Here is a 12,687-nt window from a genome sequence, read left to right as displayed (position 1 = left end):
ACAGAAAACAAAGAAACTAACAGCCTGGCAAGCTCATAGAAACCCCCAAAAGACACAGAAACAAAGGAAAGGGGGAAGAAACTGCCAGGAGACTGCAAATGATGGCTCCCAATCTTTCTGGTTAATCCTGAATATTTATGGGATATTTCTGGACCACTTTGTCAATATCCCAACAAATTTCTGAATATATTTGAGATACCAAATATATCCCCAAAATACCAATAGGGTATTTTTCAGGTATATTTTTGTCTCGGGTATATCCAAATGCCTACCCCTAGCGCAGACCATTTAAGATTGCAAAAACAAAAAAAATGGCACACTGAAAAGGATTAACACACATTTCTAAGGCCTGGTCCAAGTCCCCACTTCGATTGCATCTTCTACTTGCAATTTAAAAATCAAAGGGGATTGGGTTCATCATCTTTTCCAACTAATCTCCTACAGGCATTTTCCCCCATGCATGCACAAACCTTTCTTTTTTACTGTAATCTTAAGTAACACGGGTTTAGCAGGTTTTTGAAGGCAATATCAGCACAAATGCATATACCTTGAGGAAACTGTCCACATGCCATGGAGTACTGGCACAGACTGTCAAACCACATGCCCTGATAATGAGTTATGGAGCATCTTGGCAGGAGTTTATATAGAACTGGGAGGTAGTTATTGGTGCGGGGAGAGATGTCGGCCCCTGTAACAAGCATCCTGTGTTCTGCTGGATCTTGTGGGTGGGGGGTGCCAGGGGGTGGGAGGGTGCCGGGGGGTGGGAGTGGAGTTGAATTTTGACTTTTCATGATCACCTGTTGGCCATGCTGCTGGGAGAATTCCCAGGCTGGAATAGCTTAGGGAGGCAACTAACTTCTGCCATGCCCTCTGGCCTGCCCACTTCCATGCTGGGGCAGATACCTATGGCACCTGCCCAATGGAGGCCAGCTGCACTGGGCAGGTGCCATAGGTATCTGCACCAGCATGGAAGTGGGCAGGCCAGAGGACATGGCAGGAGTTAGTTGCCTCCCTAAACTATTCCAGCCTGGGAATTATATTCCTATTTACACTGGTATATATGAGAGATATCCTGGTGTAGTGTCTAGTCTGCTCTCTGAAATCTTTCTTTCATATACACTCCCTTAGGAATGTACATCCAATTCCACATTTCACCTCTAAAATGTTTTATATTCCACTGTGCCTTTTAGTGGGAAATGTCAAAGTATTGGAAACAATATTGCCAGTATAAGGGCCCTGGGCTGATAAAAATTTCTTTTCAAAAGTAAAAACCATCTTGTTCTCACACTGCCACCTATTGTCTACTCAGGTTTTCTGGCATTCTGTTGATGAATGAGATCTCTAGAAGAAGACTTTTGAAAACACATGTATGCGAGTATACAGTTGAAATCTTTAATTTTTTAAAAGCATAATCTGAGCATAGCAGTATTATAAATTATTATGCACAAGCTGAACTTTGACATTTTGATCTAGGAATTAGCCAGAGATGTGCTTTTTATAGTGTTGATTATAAATGCTGCTTTATGAAATAAATGAGAGTGACTTTAGTTTCAAATATTAGAAATCATAAATATGTGGGAAGATGGTGTTTCCCTATTTAGAAGACTTATTTTAAAATTTTATGTTGTTTCACTCAAGACAAAAATGCTATCATGAGCACATAAAGTTTACATAGCACTCAACATCATTCGTCAAGGGCCTAATGACCAGTTACATTTTTTAAAAAGAAAATGTACATTATTTATAGTCCTCCATTCTCACTTGGTCTCAAGACAGATTTCAATACAGTGAGTCAATACAATAGACAGGATGGGATATTCAGTAAACAATTCAATATGATCAGGGTTGTAGAACCAATCATAAATCCAAAGAAATCTAAACAGAAGCAAAGCAGAAGTATTAATGACAAACTAAATGATCCAAAAATTACATATTAGGGCCCTAATTTCTGCAAGCTATAGTAATATAGACTATTGTTCCTAATAATTTATATTAGTAACTCTGTTAGTACAGTATAACTCTATTGCCTGTGTAGAAATTCCTCTGGAATAATACAGAGTTGCAAAGTTTGTGGAAAGCCTTCCTAACCTCCTAAGGCAGGCTGTTCCACAAGGTGAGGGCCACAAGTGAGAAGGCATACGTGCCAGCAGTTGTTGATTTTGCCCATTTGCAGTCTGGTTGCTCAGATTAATGGAAGGGTCATGGTGGTACATAGGGTGAGAGGGTCCAAGGCTAAGAAGGCCTTCATATGTAATAGTATCATAAATTGAGCCAGGTAACTGATGGGCTGCAAGTGGAGTGACTGTAGAATATGCAGTCTGTATGCTCTATGTATCTCCTCATAATAGCCAAGCCTCAGTGTTCTGTACCAACTTGGGTTAGGGATTCACATTACAAAATTCCCGAGCTGCACCAATACACAGAAATTGTTGGTTTGGGTGATTGCTTTGGGTTTCCGGAATGGAGTTGAATGAAACATGCAGCAGCAGTGTTTAATTACAGTGATGTGAATGTACATGTGTGAACCAGTCATTAAACTTCATTCTGCTGGTGCAGTGGAATTGAGAGTGCAGAAATCTAGAACAGCCTTCTGTATGACAAATCTCCTTCCAGGGCAGAGTCTGCACTTACTTTGTTTATTCCATTGTCAATCCTGTTGAATTCAGATCAATTTGAACTCGGGTCTTCCTCTCCCCATGCTCCCCATTGAAACAGGAAAGTGTTCTGCACGTGGTTAGGAAGGCTCAGAAGAGAGGGGGGAGGCAAATGGAGACTCTTTCTTTGTTTTCTTGAAGGGGGGAGGAGAGGACCCAAGAAGTCAGAGGAGGGAGGAAAAAATCCTTTCTTTTCTTGAAGGGTGGGGAGGGGATCGAAGAAGACAGGGAAAAAAACTTCTTCGGGGAGAAATTAGGGGGTTCTCCTTTAAGGCAAGTTTGTCACATGACCACCTGTGGCCAATCATGGGTTCTCTACCACGGAGGAGAGCCCAGATTAAAAACAATGCGATTTTAAAATATATTGAGCATTAAAAGCACTCTAATATATCGTACAATAAAGGTCACTCCGGATCAATCCTTCTTGCTGCAGAAGGAAAATTTAAATCGTCCCAAATCCAAACGGAAATCGCATTCTGTGTAGAGGGCAGGGACTGAATCGACCTGGGGTTGGAATAAAAGCTCCATGCAGTTCACACCCAGTTCTCTCCTTTCCCTGCCCACATACATACTGCCCAGCAACCTGATGAACCAGACTGCCTGGGCCATTTGTTGGTGCCTTTGTCTTCAAAGGTATTATTGCTGCAAACAAGAAGCCTCTCTGCTATCCAATGTATTTCAGAGCCAAATTGACTTTAATAGCATTTTGATTTTCAGCTGTGTCAGTGAGATGGGCAACTTGGAATGAGATTGTTATTAGTCTCTTTTTCATGGGAAAGACATTAAAAAGCCATTTCAAGAGAAGCAATGCACCTGTGTCAAGCAGCAGGCTCAAGTTGCAGGGAAGATATTAGCCCTCACCATTCCCCTGGGGCAAAACCCATTGTTTACTTGCATCAGTTTTCTGTTATGCTTTGCAAGAAAAGTGACCTTAAAAGAACCTAGAGTTAGGGAGGTTATAATCACAGAGAGAATGCTAAGTGCATTCTATGACTCTTATAACCTATTCAGGCAAGAGCTCCTAAACCTAAATAGCTGCAAAGAAGGGAGAAGTTCAGCAAGTGCAGCTTTTCCCATGCAACTTTTCCTAGTCAAAGAAACTGGCAATGCTACAAAGCATGGTGATAATTCAGGTATCAGCAAATATTGAATACCAAATATTATTGCATTAAATACTGACAATATGCCAAGTACTGTTACTGTTAGGGTTGTGTGCAGCAGCGTCTGAATCAGCCATTCCAGGGCAGAGTCTGCACTTACTTTTTTTATTCCATTGTCAATCCTGTTGAATTCAGATTGCTTTGAACTCGAGTCTTCTTCTTCCCCCCCCCCCCCATTGAAACAGGAAATTCTTCTGCACGTGGTTAGGGAGGCTCAGAAGAGGGGGGGAGGCAAATGGGGACTCTTTCTTTGTTTTCTTGAAGGGGGGAGAGGATCCAAAAAGTCAGAGGAGGGAGGAAAAAATCTTTTCTTTTCTTGAAGGGTGGGGAGGGGATCGAAGAAGACAGGGAAAAAAATCCAAGGCCGACAGAAGTTGAGAGAAATTAGGGGTTTCTCCTTTAAGGCAAGTTTGTCACATGGCCACCTGTGGCCAATCATGGGTTCTCTACCACGGAGGAGAGCCCAGATTAAAAACAATGCGATTTTAAAATATATTGAGCATTAAAAGCACTCTAAGATATCACACAATAAAGGTCACTCCGGATCAATCCTTCTTGCTGCAGAAGGAAAATTAAAATCGCCCCAAATCCAAACGGAAATCACATTCTGTGTAGAGGGCAGGGACTGAATCGATCTGGGGTTGGAATAAAAGCCCCATGCAGTTTACACCCAGGTCAACGCAGCCAGTGCCATGCTGCGGGGGGGGAGAGGGGAGGCACAGGCACCGGAGCTCCATGCCTTCATGTGTGTGCCAAATTAGGCACCATCGCCTGTGCCTCCCCTCCCCCCATGGCACAGCGCTGGCTGCATTGGCCTGGAATGGCCGATTCAGATGCCACTGCACACAACTCTAGTTGCTGTCCACTACAAAATGCTACACATCATAGAAACACTAAATACCATTTTGCCAAATTAATTGATATTGTCAAAAGAGAAATGGTCAGATTGAACACTGACCTCCTTGGCATCTGTGAATTACATTGGGCAGATAATGGTTTCTTTTAGCTTGACAAGTTTACCATCTACTATTCAGGACAGGACTCCATAAGAAGGAACTGCATGGCTTTCATTGCAAGCAAAAATATTTCTCAAGCAGTTTTTTGATGCCCAATGATCCAGTCATGACAATTCAAATTTGTTCCAAGCCTTTAGATATCACAACTGTCCAAGTATATGCTCCGACAACTGATGCAACACAGGCAGAAATTGAAGACTCCTATACTGCCATTCAAGACACTTTAAAACAAAACAAGTATCCAAGAAGGATGTAACATACATAATAAGTGATTTCAATGCAAAGGTTGGCACACAAGCAGAGAGAGACATTATTGGCAACTTTGGACTTGGAGAAAGGAATGAGGCAGGTGATCATCTGGCACAATTCTGTCATGAAAATTGGTTTTGCATCATGAACACTTTGTTCAAACAGCATAAACATCGCCTATACACTTAGACATCACCTATCACAAATGGACTACAGAAATTGACTTTATCTTGTGCAGTTGACAATGGTCCAGTTCAATTCTTGCTGTCAAAACATATCCAAGTGCTGATTGGGGTTCAGATCATGACTTGTTACTGGCTAAAATCAAAACAAAACTTCACAACATCAAGAGAACATCAGGGTTAAGGAAGTTTGATGTAAATAAAATTACATTCACATATGCACTGGAGGTAAAAGATCGACTCCAACTCTTGGACACAACAGAGGAGATGCCTGATGAACTGTGGCAGGAAATTTAATCAACTGTTGTTGAAAAGCAGCCAAGCACAAGAAGCCAGGAAAAAAATCAAAATGGCTCTCAGATGAAACTCTGAGAATAGATGAATGTAGAAAAGCAGCAAAAGATGCAGGCTAAAGGAAGGAGACAAGAAAATTAAATGTGGATTACCAAAATTCAACAAGAATAGACAGAGAGGCTTATTGGAATCTGAAATGCAGGTAGTTAAAAGACAATTTCAAAAAAGGACACATGAGAAATGCTTTCATACAAATAAAGTGTTTCCGAATGCCATTTGCTGCTCACAAAAGCATTATCAAAGATAAACAAAGGGAGGAACTGATTGGCCGACAGAGCATTAAGAAGACATGGTGGGAATACATAGAAGAACAGTACAGATACAGAACGGAAGTTTGCTCTCTTCAAAATGAAAAAGAAATAGAACTTGAACTGGCCATTCTTGAAGAAGACGTTGAATGAGCCTTGATTCAGTTACCAAACAGAGCCCCAGGCATTGACATCATACCCACGGAACTTGTGAGATGTGTACTAATCAAAACCAGCTTTGTGTCAGAAAATATGGGAAAGTGATAATTGGCCAGAGGAGTGGAAACAATCTGTGTTCATTCCACTACCAAAAAAGGTTAACTCAAAAACCTGTTCCAAATAATGTACAATAACCCTCATTTCTCATGCTAGTAAGAACCTGCTTAAAATCATGCAACAACGTATAGCAACAACATTGAAAGCAAATTACCAGATGTTCAAGCTGTCTTTTGATGGGGACATGGCACTCATGATCACATTGAAAATCTGCGCTAGATTTTGGAAAAGTCGCGGGAATATCAGAAGGATGTTTACATCTGCTTTATTAACTACAAAGAAACTTTTGATGGTGTGTATCACAAGAAATTGTGGGAAGCCCTGCAAAATTTGGGAGTGCCAGTGAATTTCATCAAACACATGCAGTCACTCTGTGTAGCCATTGTATGTAATCTAAGTAGCCATTGTATGTATACCATTTGGTGACATTGGTTCAAAAAAGAGAAAGAATGTGTCAAGCTTGTATTCTTTCCCCCTTCCTATTTAACTTGTATGCTGAGATCGTTATGAGATAGATTGAACTCAAAGAATCAAACACTGGAATTAAGATTGGAGGACAGACTATAAATAATATTTGGTATGCTGATAACACTACCCTCCTGTCAGAAACTAAGGAAGGCCTAGAATAGCTGGTTACAAAGGTCAATGAAATAAGTAAGAAATTTGGCCTTTTCTTAAACACTAAAAAGACAAAAATAATGACCACTGCAAAAAGCAACAACAACAACAGACATGTCACAATATGATGATGAAGAGATTGAATGTGTTCAAGAATTCATTTTTCTTAGATCAAAAACTGATGTGAGTGGCAGTTGCCTGAGGGAGGCAACGGCTGTGCTCTGGGATTGCCAAGAGTCAGACATGACTGAATGGCCAACAACAAGATGACCGAACTATTTCAAATATTGCAAACAATTTTCCCTATATGGTATTTAAAAAATGAGATACAGAAAGAAAAGAAGGCTTGGAGTAAAATCCAATTTTAGATTGAGTTTCTATTACTATTAAGTCTGAGGATGAAAATGTAAACTGAAAGCTCCATCAGACAAGAATTCTCACCAATTGAGTCTTTTTAGTGACAGGTTGTCCTTTGATGCATGGATCAGGTTAGGAGAAGATATTATGGAGCCGGGTGGACCAGAAGGGGTAAGTTCAAAGGAACCCCAAGATCTTCTCCAATGGTTGCATAAGGACAGTAGATAAGAGATTCTCTTTAATGCCTTACTTTCTCCATGGATAGCTACTGGAAAAAATGGGTTTTAGCAGAATGAGAATTTGGACCACTGCAGTGATACAGCAGAAATGTGTATTTAACTTTAAGAAAAATAAGTTTATTAGAATAACACAGGGAAGGGTTACATGGAGAGAAAACAAAAAACAGCTTCACTCTCTCTGCTATTAATCTACTGCATCTTGTTCTCTCTGCTTACTTCTCTACATTCAAACTGATATCACATTCTATATTCAGCCAAGCTCTCCTATGCTTGATAAAGCTTGACACTAACTCTCTGGAACAAAGGACCTTTTCCCCCATAGGTTCCAACCCTTTAGGCCAGACGATTCTCTGCTCTGTTAATGATAGCTAACTTTAACACCTTCATGACAAAGGGTGGTATTTGGTAAAATACCCAACCATGTCCCATACACTAGACAATTGCATAGGGTGCAAGAGAAGAGGGGGTACCAGCCAGTCCTACCACTTGCCCACCCATGACATTTGGTGGATCCAAGTGGTGCCCCTACTTCCTATGGACAGCCCAACAGGATTCTGGTCCCTCCCCCCTCCTACCTTCTGTTGTGGGGTGAGGGCCTTCCTCCTTGCCTGACAGCACATTCCGGATTTTATCTAGGTATTTCTTTGGAGTAAGTGTTCCTGTAGCTGACTCTTCAGGTAAGTGCGAGACTGGAGTTCCAGTCACTCCCCTCTCCTAGGTGTTGAGCTCAGGGTTCCAGTGTCAAAAACTCAGGACATGTAATCAGCACTGACATGGCTGCTCCTGTGTAGGTGCTAGATGTCGAAACTGACGGGCAGGAAAGAAAGATACCACCTCATAATCCTCAGATTATGCTATTTGGCATGCGGCATCCATTTGATCCATTACTAGGGTGAAAGGCTTGTTGACTAGTTAACACTAGAGAAATTTGATGTGGTGCCAGTGATTGTAAATGAAGTCTTATGGCTGAGGCACATTATCTGTTGTCTTGCTGTTCTGAGGCCGTAAGAGCATCCTCACAGCCCATTTGAAGGCCAGTGCTTCTTTTTAAATGGTTGAATACTTCCACTCTGTAAGCTGCTTCATCCCACTTTCCTTCTTTCCTGGGGCAAGCATACCCTGATAGCCAGCTCTTCATTATGTGCTCATCTGGAGATCTTGCAGCTAGCTTCTGGCTTTTCTCCAGGTGCTCCTCTGGAGTAAGTATTCTCGCAGCCAGCTTCTGGCTTCTCTCCAGGTGAATGCAGGACCTGGGTTTTGGACAAAAGTGTATAAGAAACATTCATAGATTCAGTCATCACTGACAAAAGGATAATGCTAGAGCACATATTTCATGTTTTCAATAAAACAAGAGAGCCTGAACTGTGGGACACTCCAGGAGGTCGTTGTCATTGGCATCCTTATTAATAATTTAGAGGGAGATAGAGAGCCACATCAAATGTTTACACAGTCCTGACTCTGAGGGTTCTATCACATTTATCCCATTGGCTATTTCTTGTCCCAGTCCATGAGCTTTATTAATAAAGGAGGGATCTATCTAGGCTCATTTGCATGAACTTGAAGGTGGGGATAATAAATTCCAGCCACATGTATATTATTTATTACTTTTATTTATTAGATTTATTGGCTGCCTTTCCCTAAAATAGGCTTGGGGTAGTTCACATCAATATATGAACCAAAAACATTTTTTTAATAGAGGCAAGTGTTGCTTTATTTAATACTAGTAATCAAGCCCGCTGTGCCTAAAATACAGCGGGCGCTAGGCATGGGAGCCCCCGGCAGTCGCACTGAGCGCAGCTGCCGGGGGCCCCCTTGGTCGGCGGCCTGACGCAGCGAGAGGGACACACCTGCACCACTCAGCCCAGGAGGGACACACCTGCACCACTCCCTCCCAATCACAGGCAAAAATGGCTCCTTTGAAGGCTGGACTTTGAGGCATTGTACGATTTTGAAGTCCCACCTCCAAACCTCCAAGAATATTTCCAACCCAGGAGTAGCCAACCTCCAGGTGGGGCCTGGAGAGCTCCTGGAATTACAGCTTACCTGCAGAGTATAAAGATCAGTTCCCCAGGCAGAAAGGGCTACTTTGGACAGGGTTGTGGTTAAGAAGAAACATTTAAGGCCTCCCACACAGGTTGTTGTTGAATTGAAAGACTTGAGGCCTACTACACAGGGTTGTGCAGATGAAAAGAACCAGTTTCATCTGCAGAATAATGCTGTGCAGTGGCCTCAAATCTGCAGAGAGATGCAAAGAAGAAAAACACATGGCTTGGCTGTGCCTAACCCCTGGCCAGAGCAGTATTTTAAGTGAGAAGGGGCTTTTCTGTGGCCTCCCTGTCAGGCAACTGTTTGGCAGAAGGGGAAAGCCCCCCCCCCTCTCAAAAGGAAGGCCCTCAGGCTCCCCTGCGTTGCTCTTGGAAAGGCCTCCCTCCCCTCAGTCAGGGCCTGTCAGAGGCTCCTTCCCAGCAGGCCTGAAGGGAGGGGGAGGGAGGGAGCGCACTCACCAGCCTCCTGACAGCTCTGTCAGGGTTCTGAGGCAATTCACAGTTGGACATGACAGTTAGGGCAGCCTTGGGGCACAGCCTGTCCAAGCCTCTGTTCTCATCCCCCTTGGCAGCCCTGCTGACCTCCTCTCCCTGCGGTGGTCAGGAGCAGACTGGCAGCCATGTCTCCTGATTGCCCTGGAACTCTGGTCTGTCCTGGTGAGGGCTCAATCGGAAGATGCTTCACACCTTCTGATTGGCCCCTCCGCTTGTCAGTCCTGGCCAAGGGGCCAATCCGGGAGTTTTGATCATGGACTCAGCCCACCCCAACCCTCCTTACTGTTTTACTAAGAGGGACAGATATATAATTCCTTGGCAAAGTCCTTACTTCCACCAAGATATTGCCTTTCAGAAAAGAATAAATATAATGGAAAGCAATCTTGAACATTTACTGCCTGCTGTTTACTTGATCTCTGCTTAGATTGGCCACAATGGTCAGTTCTGCAGTTATCGAGTTATACTGTCATTTTTACAAGACAGGGAAAAGGTTATAAAATGTGGCCCCTGGAGGGTACAGAACACACACACTTGATATTGTTTAAGATCTTTAACTTCCGATCTTTCACTATTGTTCCACAGCTAAAGTAATAAATTGTCCCTCCTAAGTACAACCCATTACCAGTCTGTATCTTTTTCACCTTATGCTCAGACTCAGCACAATAACTGCATTACTCACAGTGGCTGCTTGTTTTCTATGCCCAAAGTGAGGGCCTACAAAGGGCATGTGTGACATCTGAGAATGTGTGCATTGCTGTGAAACATTTCCACTTCTGCTTGTGGCAAACAAGCCAGATTGCATTACTTTTGCACGCAGAATGTTGAATTTTTTATGTGAGAGCATGGAAGTGCCAAGCTGGAACTTGGACCACTAAAGAACTTCCTTAACCCCTATAGGGTGAAAAGTCTGCCTGGCATAGGGTTGCCAACCTCCAGGTGGTATATACCATCCACAAAAAGGAGAAAATACTGTGATGAGCTAACAATAAGTGGTAACTCTCATATATCATATATATAGCTTGCATTAATAAACACACTAAATCACAAAGATAATCTACAATAACAGCCATCAAAAACCCAAAGTCCAATAGCTTCCAATAAGATCTATTCACTGCAGGAAAAGCCTTCACCAGATTCACTCAATGTATGTTATCTTTTATCTGCCTGGTGGAAAGTTGCCATGGAGTCACAATGCCATTTTTGGCTGAAGCAAATGTGCCACAAAGACCGTTTATGCACTGGAGGTTTCATGCCGAGCTGCAGGCTGGAGTTTAAGTCATGGCAGGTTGTCCCACCTCTTCCTGCACCCACATGGGGGAGCATTTGGCCTGGTGAGCGTTGTCCGCCCCTGATTTGTGCTCCTGCACAGGAGCTGGGGCAGTTAAGTTCCCAGTGCATAAATGGTCAAAGATAAAAATCCTAATATAAACAAAGGACCAACAGAACTCCCAGGTATGGTTTTCTGTTTCATATATTTTCATTCAAGGTGCACTAGAACTCACAAAATATCTTCTCATCTTCCCATTAGTCTGGTGGACTGCAGCTTAGTATAATAATATTTGAAAGCATGCTGCTCTTATTCTAACTTTTATTGACAATTTCTCAAAGTATACAGTTACCTACTTAATCAAGGAGACAATCCAAGTGCAGGAGAAGCTGAAGGCATATGTTGCAATAATAGGTTTCAGAGAAAAACATTGGCTATTCACACAGACAATATGTGGGGCTTTTGACATGAAGGACTACTTGACTAAAGGAATAGAACATTGGTTCTCTGTTCCATATACAGAATAGAATGACATAGCAGAAAGAAAGACTCACTCCCTAACCAAGATGCATAGAAACAAAGCGACCTGAAAAATACTAGGGAGAAGAGTTTAACACTGCTACTGACCTACAGAACAGGTTACCTGCCAAAAGTGCCAGAATAATGCCATATGAATTACGGTATGGACACAAACCAAGTATGAACCACCTGAATGTGTTTGGGTCAAAAGACCATTCCTATGTTCCCAAGAAGAAATGATGTAAGATGGACATTTTTAAAGGAAATGCTTTATATTATTATTATTATTATTATTATTATTATATTTCAATGTATCCCTGCCACTCCCAAAACCAGCCCTGCTCATGGTGGTATAGAATAAAATACAATATGACATAATAAAAATACAATATGACCCCTCAACAATAACACTCAAGCCTCCCGGGCCCACAGAGTGAAGAACTGAAACTATCTGTAACACAGTCTACATTGACAAGAAGGAAAAACCTACAAATACAGAAAAGATAAACCTAAAAGAATCTAAGCCAAAGAATCTACTCCTTCCTTCCTCTTTATTTTTCTATCCCTTTTAAATAATTTGTACCCCCAGTCCTAATATTCAGTCATGAATGTCATCCCACCAAGTTTCTGTAATGCCTATTAGGTCATAGTTTCCTTCTTCTATTAGGACTTCTAGCTCTTCCTGCTTGTTTCCCATACTCTGTGTATTAGTCTAGAGACATTGTAATCCCTCTTTCATGTAAGAGTCATTGTAAATCTTGATTATTCTTACATGATAAGAACCAATACAGATAATTCTATAACAACTATGCATGTGCATTGGGTTGACCTGGCATCTGCCACACTGGGGCACTGGGTTCTGCTGGTGAGGACTAGTGCACTGATTGCACTGGTTCTGCTGTTTCTGCAGAAATGGCTTCTCTCAGTTTCTTATTCAGAGATTCTCAGATTTGACCATAGTCCTGTTTGGTTTTGGCACTGCCCCAGTGGCACTCATCCTGCTTGGTA

At 42.1% G+C, this 12,687-nt stretch overlaps 1 long non-coding RNA gene across 1 annotated transcript in view; it reads right to left on the bottom strand.

Annotated features, from left to right (window-relative positions):
- The window catches only part of LOC143838137 (uncharacterized), a 55,187-nt gene extending 46,662 nt beyond the window's left edge, over positions 1-8,525 (bottom strand). Inside the window, exon 1 of the long non-coding RNA XR_013231254.1 lies at positions 8,472-8,525. This is a non-coding gene — a long non-coding RNA (uncharacterized LOC143838137). The remainder of the gene's footprint in view (positions 1-8,471) is intronic.
- Between the last annotated feature and the right edge of the window lie 4,162 nt (positions 8,526-12,687).

Source organism: Paroedura picta, chromosome 1, assembly GCF_049243985.1.
Source record: "Paroedura picta isolate Pp20150507F chromosome 1, Ppicta_v3.0, whole genome shotgun sequence".
In the NCBI taxonomy this organism is placed as follows: domain Eukaryota; kingdom Metazoa; phylum Chordata; class Lepidosauria; order Squamata; family Gekkonidae; genus Paroedura; species Paroedura picta.
Note: the sequence above shows the minus strand (reverse complement) of the source record. Positions and strands in the feature narration are given on the sequence as shown.